Source organism: Physella acuta, unplaced genomic scaffold (assembly GCF_028476545.2).
Source record: "Physella acuta isolate Inbredline_101_S28 unplaced genomic scaffold, ASM2847654v3 ptg000181l, whole genome shotgun sequence".
In the NCBI taxonomy this organism is placed as follows: Eukaryota; Metazoa; Mollusca; class Gastropoda; family Physidae; genus Physella; species Physella acuta.
The window spans coordinates 541,335-553,533 of record NW_026731700.1 but is presented as its reverse complement, the minus strand read 5'-3'; positions in this window follow the sequence as shown (position 1 = coordinate 553,533).

Sequence of the window (12,199 nt, the reverse complement as noted above, 5' to 3'; positions counted from 1 at the left end):
AACACTAAGCTAACAGTGCTAGGGTAGGATAACACTAAGCTACCATAGTGCTAGGGTAGGATAACACTAAGCTAACATAGTGCTAGGGTAGGATAACACTAAGCTAACAGTGCTAGGGTAGGATAACACTAAGCTAACATAGTGCTAGGGTAGGATAACACTAAGCTAACATAGTGCTAGGGTAGGATAACACTAAGCTAACATAGTGCTAGGGTAGGATAACACTAAGCTAACATAGTGCTAGGGTAGGATAACACTAAGCGAACATAGTGCTAGGGTAGGATAACACTAAGCTAACATAGTGCTAGGGTAGGATAACACTAAGCTAACATAGTGCTAGGGTAGGATAACACTAAGCTAACATAGTGCTAGGGTAGGATAACACTAAGCTACCATAGTGCTAGGGTAGGATAACACTAAGCTAACATAGTGCTAGGGTAGGATAACACTAAGCTAACATAGTGCTAGGGTAGGATAACACTAAGCTAACATAGTGCTAGGGTAGGATAACACTAAGCTACCATAGTGCTAGGGTAGGATAACACTAAGCTAACATAGTGCTAGGGTAGGATAACACTAAGCTAACAGTGCTAGGGTAGGATAACACTAAGCTAACATAGTGCTAGGGTAGGATAACACTAAGCTAACATAGTGCTAGGGTAGGATAACACTAAGCTACCATAGTGCTAGGGTAGGATAACACTAAGCTAACATAGTGCTAGGGTAGGATAACACTAAGCGAACATAGTGCTAGGGTAGGATAACACTAAGCTAACATAGTGCTAGGGTAGGATAACACTAAGCTAACATAGTGCTAGGGTAGGATAACACTAAGCTAACATAGTGCTAGGGTAGGATAACACTAAGCTAACATAGTGCTAGGGTAGGATAACACTAAGCTAACATAGTGCTAGGGTAGGATAACACTAAGCGAACATAGTGCTAGGGTAGGATAACACTAAGCTAACATAGTGCTAGGGTAGGATAACACTAAGCTAACATAGTGCTAGGGTAGGATAACACTAAGCGAACATAGTGCTAGGGTAGGATAACACTAAGCGAACATAGTGCTAGGGTAGGATAACACTAAGCGAACATAGTGCTAGGGTAGGATAACACTAAGCGAACATAGTGCTAGGGTAGGATAACACTAAGCTAACATAGTGCTAGGGTAGGATAACACTAAGCTAACATAGTGCTAGGGTAGGATAACACTAAGCGAACATAGTGCTAGGGTAGGATAACACTAAGCGAACATAGTGCTAGGGTAGGATAACACTAAGCTAACAGTGCTAGGGTAGGATAACACTAAGCTACCATAGTGCTAGGGTAGGATAACACTAAGCGAGCATAGTGCTAGGGTAGGATAACACTAAGCTAACATAGTGCTAGGGTAGGATAACACTAAGCGAACATAGTGCTAGGGTAGGATAACACTAAGCTAACAGTGCTAGGGTAGGATAACACTAAGCTACCATAGTGCTAGGGTAGGATAACACTAAGCGAACATAGTGCTAGGGTAGGATAACACTAAGCGAACATAGTGCTAGGGTAGGATAACACTAAGCGAACATAGTGCTAGGGTAGGATAACACTAAGCGAACATAGTGCTAGGGTAGGATAACACTAAGCGAACATAGTGCTAGGGTAGGATAACACTAAGCTAACAGTGCTAGGGTAGGATAACACTAAGCTACCATAGTGCTAGGGTAGGATAACACTAAGCTAACAGTGCTAGGGTAGGATAACACTAAGCTACCATAGTGCTAGGGTAGGATAACACTAAGCGAACATAGTGCTAGGGTAGGATAACACTAAGCGAACATAGTGCTAGGGTAGGATAACACTAAGCGAACATAGTGCTAGGGTAGGATAACACTAAGCTAACAGTGCTAGGGTAGGATAACACTAAGCGAACATAGTGCTAGGGTAGGATAACACTAAGCTAACATAGTGCTAGGGTAGGATAACACTAAGCTAACATAGTGCTAGGGTAGGATAACACTAAGCGAACATAGTGCTAGGGTAGGATAACACTAAGCGAACATAGTGCTAGGGTAGGATAACACTAAGCTACCATAGTGCTAGGGTAGGATAACACTAAGCTAACATAGTGCTAGGGTAGGATAACACTAAGCTAACATAGTGCTAGGGTAGGATAACACTAAGCTACCATAGTGCTAGGGTAGGATAACACTAAGCTAACATAGTGCTAGGGTAGGATAACACTAAGCTACCATAGTGCTAGGGTAGGATAACACTAAGCTAACATAGTGCTAGGGTAGGATAACACTAAGCGAACATAGTGCTAGGGTAGGATAACACTAAGCTAACATAGTGCTAGGGTAGGATAACACTAAGCTAACATAGTGCTAGGGTAGGATAACACTAAGCTAACATAGTGCTAGGGTAGGATAACACTAAGCTAACATAGTGCTAGGGTAGGATAACACTAAGCTAACATAGTGCTAGGGTAGGATAACACTAAGCGAACATAGTGCTAGGGTAGGATAACACTAAGCTAACATAGTGCTAGGGTAGGATAACACTAAGCTAACATAGTGCTAGGGTAGGATAACACTAAGCTAACATAGTGCTAGGGTAGGATAACACTAAGCTAACATAGTGCTAGGGTAGGATAACACTAAGCGAACATAGTGCTAGGGTAGGATAACACTAAGCGAACATAGTGCTAGGGTAGGATAACACTAAGCTAACAGTGCTAGGGTAGGATAACACTAAGCTAACATAGTGCTAGGGTAGGATAACACTAAGCTAACATAGTGCTAGGGTAGGATAACACTAAGCTAACATAGTGCTAGGGTAGGATAACACTAAGCGAACATAGTGCTAGGGTAGGATAACACTAAGCGAACATAGTGCTAGGGTAGGATAACACTAAGCTAACAGTGCTAGGGTAGGATAACACTAAGCTACCATAGTGCTAGGGTAGGATAACACTAAGCGAGCATAGTGCTAGGGTAGGATAACACTAAGCTAACATAGTGCTAGGGTAGGATAACACTAAGCGAACATAGTGCTAGGGTAGGATAACACTAAGCGAACATAGTGCTAGGGTAGGATAACACTAAGCTAACATAGTGCTAGGGTAGGATAACACTAAGCGAACATAGTGCTAGGGTAGGATAACACTAAGCGAACATAGTGCTAGGGTAGGATAACACTAAGCGAACATAGTGCTAGGGTAGGATAACACTAAGCTACCATAGTGCTAGGGTAGGATAACACTAAGCTAACATAGTGCTAGGGTAGGGTAACACTAAGCTACCATAGTGCTAGGGTAGGATAACACTAAGCGAACATAGTGCTAGGGTAGGATAACACTAAGCTAACATAGTGCTAGGGTAGGATAACACTAAGCTAACATAGTGCTAGGGTAGGATAACACTAAGCTAACAGTGCTAGGGTAGGATAACACTAAGCTACCATAGTGCTAGGGTAGGATAACACTAAGCTAACAGTGCTAGGGTAGGATAACACTAAGCGAACATAAGCTTAAACATTCAGACAGTCACTAGCTACCTTTGTTGTGAAGTAATACTGCCCTAAGCTACAAGAACGCTGAAATCATGTAGCCATAGGCTACCACAACTGTGGAGTAATATAGCCATAAGTCACCATGCTTGTGAAGTAATGTAGCCCTAAGCTACCTTAGTTGTGAACTAATGTGGCCCTAAGCTACCTTTGATGTGAACTAATGTAGCCCTAAGCTACCTTTGATGTGAACTAATGTAGCCCTAAGCTACCCTATTTGTGAAGTAATGTAGCCCTAAGCTACCCTATTTGTGAAGTAATGTAGCTCTAGTGGTTCTAAGATTTACGAAGTGGCAGACATGCGTGTGTACTATGTCTATATGTTGTACATCAGCATACATGTGTGTGTCTAGTGTACTGTATGTCTATATATTGTACATCAGCCTCCATATGTGTGTCTGGTGTACTGTATGTCTATATGTTGTACATCACCCTCCATATGTGTGTCTAGTGTACTGTATGTCTATATATTGTACATCACCCTCCATATGTGTGTCCGTATCATTGTTCTTCTCCCTATATTATTTCGCTGAATGCCTTATGAAACTTCTTTGCCTTTTTCACCTGCCAGAGGAGCACAGACCATTTACAGCGTCCTTCAACTATGAAACTGATTTATGAAGATGGTCGAACCCTGCTTTAGTTAAATACTTTGCATTAATCGATAAAAGTTGAATATATCGATATGCATGGCAACGATCGTTACCTAGCAACGACCTCCGCGTTATAAATGTACATCCGTTTGGCTTATACACGTCAAGTTGATTTGGTAATGTGGCGACTATTGGATCGCCTTGGTACAACAGTCGTGCCATATGTGTATACATACAGTCGTGCTATATGTGTATACATACAGTCGTGCTATATGTGTATACATACAGTCGTGCTATATGTGTATACATACAGTCGTGCTATATGTGTATACATACAGTCGTGCTATATGTGTATACATACAGTCGTGCTATATGTGTATACATACAGTTCTATATATGTAAACATACAGACGAGTTATATGTGTAAACATACAGTTGAGTGATATGTGTATACATACAGTTGAGTGATACTGATATGTGGATACATACAGTCGAGAGACATGTCGATACATACCGTCGAGTCATATGTGTATACATAGAGTTGAGTGATATGTGTATACATATTCATATAGTTGAGTGATGTGTATACATATAGTTGAGTGATGTGTATACATACAGACGATTTATATGTGTATACATACAGTCGAATGTACAAAGACATTTATTCCCGTGTTAAACCAGGCCAGTGTAGTTGACCTAGGTGACCCATTGTGTAGTTGACCTAGGTGACCCATTGTGTAGTTGACCTAGGTGACCCATTGTGTAGTTGACCTAGGTGACCCATTGTGTAGTTGACCTAGGTGACCCATTGTGTAGTTGACCTAGGTGACCCATTGTGTAGTTGACCTAGGTGACCCATTGTGTAGTTGACCTAGGTGACCCATTGTGTAGTTGACCTAGGTGACCCATTGTGTAGTTGACCTAGGTGACCCATTGTGTAATTGACCTAGGTGACCCATTGTGTAATTGACCTAGGTGACCCATTGTGTAGTTGACCTAGGTGACCCATTGTGTAGTTGACCTAGGTGACCCATTGTGTAGTTGACCTAGGTGACCCATTGTATTGACCTAGGTGACCCATTGTGTAGTTGACCTAGGTGACCCATTGTGTAGTTGACCTAGGTGACCCATTGTGTAGTTGACCTAGGTGACCCATTGTGTAATTGACCTAGGTGACCCATTGTGTAGTTGACCTAGGTGACCCATTGTGTAATTGACCTAGGTGACCCATTGTGTAGTTGACCTAGGTGACCCATTGTGTAGTTGACCTAGGTGACCCATTGTGTAATTGACCCAGGTGACCCATTGTGTAGTTGACCTAGGTGACCCATTGTGTAGTTGACCTAGGTGACCCATTGTGTAGTTGACCTAGGTGACCCATTGTGTAGTTGACCTAGGTGACCCATTGTGTAGTTGACCTAGGTGACCCATTGTGTAGTTGACCTAAGTGACCCATTGTGTAGTTGACCTAGGTGACCCATTGTGTAATTGACCTAGGTGACCCAATGTGTAGTTGACCTAGGTGACCCATTGTGTAGTTGACCTAGGTGACCCAATGTGTAGTTGACCTAGGTGACCCATTGTGTACTTGACCTAGGTGACCCATTGTGTAGTTGACCTAGGTGACCCATTGTGTAGTTGACCTAGGTGACCCAATGTGTAGTTGACCTAGGTGACCCATTGTGTAGTTGACCTAGGTGACCCATTGTGTAGTTGACCTAGGTGACCCATTGTGTAGTTGACCTAGGTGACCCATTGTGTAGTTGACCTAGGTGACCCATTGTATTGACCTAGGTGACCCATTGTGTAGTTGACCTAGGTGACCCATTGTGTAGTTGACCTAGGTGACCCATTGTGTAGTTGACCTAGGTGACCCATTGTGTAGTTGACCTAGGTGACCCATTGTGTAGTTGACCTAGGTGACCCAATGTGTAGTTGACCTAGGTGACCCAATGTGTAGTTGACCTAGGTGACCCATTGTGTAGTTGACCTAGGTGACCCATTGTGTAATTGACCTAGGTGACCCAATGTGTAGTTGACCTAGGTGACCCATTGTGTAGTTGACCTAGGTGACCCATTGTGTAATTGACCTAGGTGACCCAATGTGTAGTTGACCTAGGTGACCCATTGTGTAGTTGACCTAGGTGACCCAATGTGTAGTTGACCTAGGTGACCCATTGTGTACTTGACCTAGGTGACCCATTGTGTAGTTGACCTAGGTGACCCATTGTGTAGTTGACCTAGGTGACCCAATGTGTAGTTGACCTAGGTGACCCATTGTGTAGTTGACCTAGGTGACCCATTGTGTAGTTGACCTAGGTGACCCATTGTGTAGTTGACCTAGGTGACCCATTGTGTAGTTGACCTAGGTGACCCATTGTGTAGTTGACCTAGGTGACCCATTGTATTGACCTAGGTGACCCATTGTGTAGTTGACCTAGGTGACCCATTGTGTAGTTGACCTAGGTGACCCATTGTGTAGTTGACCTAGGTGACCCATTGTGTAATTGACCTAGGTGACCCATTGTGTAATTGACCTAGGTGACCCATTGTGTAGTTGACCTAGGTGACCCATTGTGTAATTGACCTAGGTGACCCATTGTGTAGTTGACCTAGGTGACCCATTGTGTAGTTGTCTCAAAACCAAGGCACGGCTGTCTAGACGAGGCAACTCACGACACGATGACAAACCTCAACGTCACCAAAAAAAAAGTTACCCACAGAATGTCGTCGTCTGCCCCCCCCCCCCCCCCCCCGAAATAGAAAGAATAAATATGGAAAATAGTTACTTTACCCAGCGTCCGCTGCGCCCTGGGGTAAACTATCTAAAAGAAACACTCAAACGTTTCCTTTTATCATCAGTCAAGTCAGAAACCCCACCCCCACCCTTCACCCTAATCACGTGACCTAACTCAGACAGCTAAGAATCCCACTGAGATAATTGCAAGTTTTGTGTGATCGATAAGTATTGTATGATCGATCTCTCGATCTTGAACTACGGAGTTATGCTCGGCCTATGACATGCAGACAACCTGACCCTCCGACCCTCCGACAACCTGACACTCCGACAACCTGACCCTCCGACAACCTGACACTCCGACAACCTGACACTCCGACAACCTGACCCTCCACAACCTGACCCTCCACAACCTGACCCTCCGACAACCCGACCCTCCACAACCTGACACTCCGACAACCTGACCCTCCGACCCTCCACAACCTGACCCTCCGACAACCTGACCCTCCGACAACCTGACCCTCCGACAACCTGACCCTCCGACCCTCCGACAACCTGACCCTCCGACAACCTGACCCTCCGACAACCCGACCCTCCACAACCTGACCCTCCACAACCCGACCCTCCACAACCTGACCCTCCGACAACCTGACCCTCCGACAACCCGACCCTCCACAACCTGACCCTCCACAACCCGACCCTCCACAACCTGACCCTCCGACAACCTGACCCTCCGACAACCTGACCCTCCGACCCTCCGACAACCTGACCCTCCGACAACCTGACCCTCCGACAACCTGACCCTCCACAACCTGACCCTCCACAACCTGACACTCCGACAACCCGACCCTCCACACACCTGACACTCCGACAACCTGGCACTCCGACAACCTGACACTCCGACAACCTGACCCTCCGACAACCTGACCCTCCACAACCTGACCCTCCACAACCTGACACTCCGACAACCCGACCCTCCACACACCTGACACTCCGACAACCTGACACTCCGACAACCTGACACTCCGACAACCCGACCCTCCACAACCTGACACTCCGACAACCCGACCCTCCACAACCTGACACTCCACAACCCGACCCTCCACAACCTGACACTCCGACAACCTGACACTCCGACAACCTGACACTCCGACAACCTGACCCTCCGACAACCTGACCCTCCGACAACCTGACCCTCCGACAACCCGACCCTCCGACAACCTGACCCTGCAACAACCAGACTTTTCCGACAACCTGACACTCCGACAACCCGACCCTCCGACAACCCGACCCTCCACAACCCGACCCTCCGACAACCTGACACTCCGACAACCCGACACTCCGACAACCTGACACTCGGACAACCCGACCCTCCGACAACCCGACCCTCCACAACCCGACCCTCCGACAACCTGACACTCCGACAACCCGACCCTCCGACAACCTGACCCTCCGACAACCCGACCCTCCGACAACCCGACCCTCCGACAACCCGACCCTCCGACAACCTGACACTCGGACAACCTGACCCTCCGACAACCCGACCCTCCGACAACCCGACCCTCCGACAACCCGACCCTCCGACAACCTGACCCTCCACAACCTGACACTCCGACAACCTGACACTCCGACAACCCGACCCTCCAAACAACCCGACAACCTGACACTCCGACCCTCCGACAACCCGACCCTCCACAACCCGACCCTCAACAACCCGACCCTCAACAACCCGACCCTCCAAACAACCCGACCCTCCAAACAACCCGACTCTCCGACAACCCGACCCTCCGACAACCCGACCCTCCGACAACCCGACCCTCCACAACCCGACCCTCCACAACCTGACCCTCCACAACCTGACACTCCGACAACCTGACACTCCGACAACCTGACACTCCGACAACCCGACCCTCCAAACAACCTGACACTCCGACAACCTGACCCTCCGACAACCCGACCCTCCAAACAACCTGACACTCCGACAACCTGACCCTGCAACAACCAGACTTTTCCGACAACCTGACCCTGCAACAACCAGACTTTTCCGACAACCTGACCCTGCAACAACCAGACTTTTCCGACAACCTGACCCTGCAACAACCAGACTTTTCCGACAACCTGACCCTGCAACAACCAGACTTTTCCGACAACCTGACCCTCCACAACCCGACCCTCCACAACCCGACCCTCCACAACCTGACACTCCGACAACCTGACACTCCGACAACCTGACACTCCGACAACCCGACCCTCCAAACAACCTGACACTCCGACAACCCGACCCTCCGACAACCTGACCCTCCGACAACCCGACCCTCCACAACCCGACCCTCCACAACCTGACACTCCGACAACCTGACCCTCCGACAACCCGACCCTCCGACAACCCGACCCTCCACAACCCGACCCTCCACAACCTGACACTCCGACAACCTGACCCTCCGACAACCCGACCCTCCGACAACCCGACCCTCCGACAACCTGACCCTGCAACAACCAGACTTTTCCGACAACCTGACACTCCGACAACCCGACCCTCCGACAACCCGACCCTCCACAACCCGACCCTCCGACAACCTGACACTCCGACAACCCGACACTCCGACAACCTGACACTCGGACAACCCGACCCTCCGACAACCCGACCCTCCACAACCCGACCCTCCGACAACCTGACACTCCGACAACCCGACCCTCCGACAACCTGACCCTCCGACAACCCGACCCTCCGACAACCCGACCCTCCGACAACCCGACCCTCCGACAACCTGACACTCGGACAACCCGACCCTCCGACAACCTGACACTCGGACAACCTGACACTCCGACAACCTGACACTCGGACAACCCGACCCTCCGACAACCTGACACTCGGACAACCTGACACTCCGACAACCTGACACTCGGACAACCTGACACTCGGACAACCTGACCGCCCGGAACTACACGTGTCTAATAAATAATGCAGCGTTGTTTTAAATAGAAAAAAAAATAGGAGGGGGGAATCTATAAATATTAGGTGTCAATCAATATAGTTTCTACAAATCAAGTTAATTAAAGTTCGTCGACACTAAATATTGTTCATGAAAAATATTTTCTGAAATGGCATTTGGAAAGCTGTTGAGTTATGGGCTAGGCAGTAGATGCTCCTATGTCCAGGGATTCCCGTAATGTTTATCCCATGTAATGTTAGGATACTACGGGTGTTGGTGCGCCCCGCAATAAACACCAACCTCCCACATTGTTATCGCTAATTAATGGGCCCGTCCGTCATGGGGGAAGATAAGCCACGAGCTGGAGAACAGAGGGTGGATAATCAGCCCGACCCCCCCCCCTCCCCCAACTCACGCGGCTTCACACCATGTGACTTAATGACTTGGTGAAATGAGATCGGATTTAACATGGGGTTGGGGGGGGGTCAGAAAAAAACTATCTTTTGTGGATGCATATGGACTTTTATAAGGAAAAAAAGAGGATTTTTGTGGACGGGGGGGGGGGGGGGGGGGGGGATGTTCCAAAATCCAAAAAAAATGTGGACGTCATAAATGGATGACCCCTAATAGGTCCTACAAAGGTTGGTTTAGGGTGGCTGGGTGGGGTGGGTCAGGGGTTGAAGGGGAGAGAAAATTAGCGGGGAGGACGGGCCAGGGGTGGAGATTAGGTAAGGTGAGAGTAGGGGTGAGGAGAGGCAGGTGTGAGTTAGGGAGTAATATTGGGAAGGGAAGAACGGTGGGATGAGGGTGGGAAGCATAAAATAAGGATGGGAAGTAATGGAGGGGGAGGGGTTAGAGGCGGGTGAGTGTTGGTGTACCCACTTTTGTCGCCACACTCACCCACAACAACGCAAGGACACAACAAAAAAACTTTACCAATATCCTCTTTGTTTTAGTCTCTAATCTAAATAGAGTACACGGATAAAAAACAAAAGTCTATTTTTAGATGTGACGTCAATACATTTTTTTTAAAACTACACAGCAATGAGCAAATGACATTAGACAAGATGATAGGGCCATCTTGTAGCTCAGGTCCAACTGTTGGTCCAAAAAATACATAGGTGTTTTTTGTTATGCTTAACATGTCTAACGTTCCAATACATACTGCACATACACCTCCACACACACACACCACCCACACACCTAATTAACATATTCATGAGTACTTAAAATGCTAAAACACGAGAGCGCGTGAGGGTGGTTGATCAATCAATGACGTCACAGCGACCAGATGGGTGGAGTTTTATGAGGGGTTGAATGATAAAACAAGGTCAACTAATTAGTTAATTATTTTATGCTAATTACAAGGCATGTTGTCAACTCTAGATAGCTCATCAGTGGGAAGAGATGGATGTGCTCATCACCGCTAGATACTGGGGACTCCTAGCTAAACAAAATGTAGGGGGGAGGGGAGAGGGGGGTTACCAGTACTCTCAGGATCAATATTTTTTGCTACATCAAAGCTAACCCTGTCCCAAACATAACCCTAACATTTTTCTTAACACATTGAACCAAACAAAAGATAACACCCCTATTTTTTTAGAGGACACCTTTGCCCATTGTTGGCCATTTATAAAAAAAAAAAACATGGACAACCATCCGATTTAAACTGTCACATGCTGTGATATAAGAAGATCAAAGTGGACATTTACAGGAAAGTATCTTTACATACAAGAACCATTTGGGCCATTCATCAATTATTTTTTTTTACATTAGTATGCGAAAGATCCAGACATAACATTAATGTATACTGACATTACTCATCACTCAACTGTAGAAACTCAAAATGTATGTATGTTATCTAACAATGCATCTATAGGAAACATCTGGAGGTTAAATCACCTGTATGCACTATCATCCAACAACTCACCTGTATGCACTATCATCCAACAACTCACTTGTATCATCCAACAACTCACCTGTATCATCCAACAACTCACCTGTATCATCCAACAACTCACCTGTATGCACTATCATCCAACAACTCACCTGTATCATCCAACAACTCACCTGTATGCACTATCGTGCAACAACTCACCTGTATGCGCTATCATCCAACAACTCACCTGTATCATCCAACAACTCACCTGTATCATCCAACAACTCACCTGTATCATCCAACAACTCACCTGTATGCACTATCATCCAACAACTCACCTGTATCATCCAACAACTCACCTGTATGCACTATCATCCAACAACTCACCTGTATCATCCAACAACTCACCTGTATCATCCAACAACTCACCTGTATCATCCAACAACTCACCTGTATGCACTATCATCCAACAACTCACCTGTATCATCCAACAACTCACCTG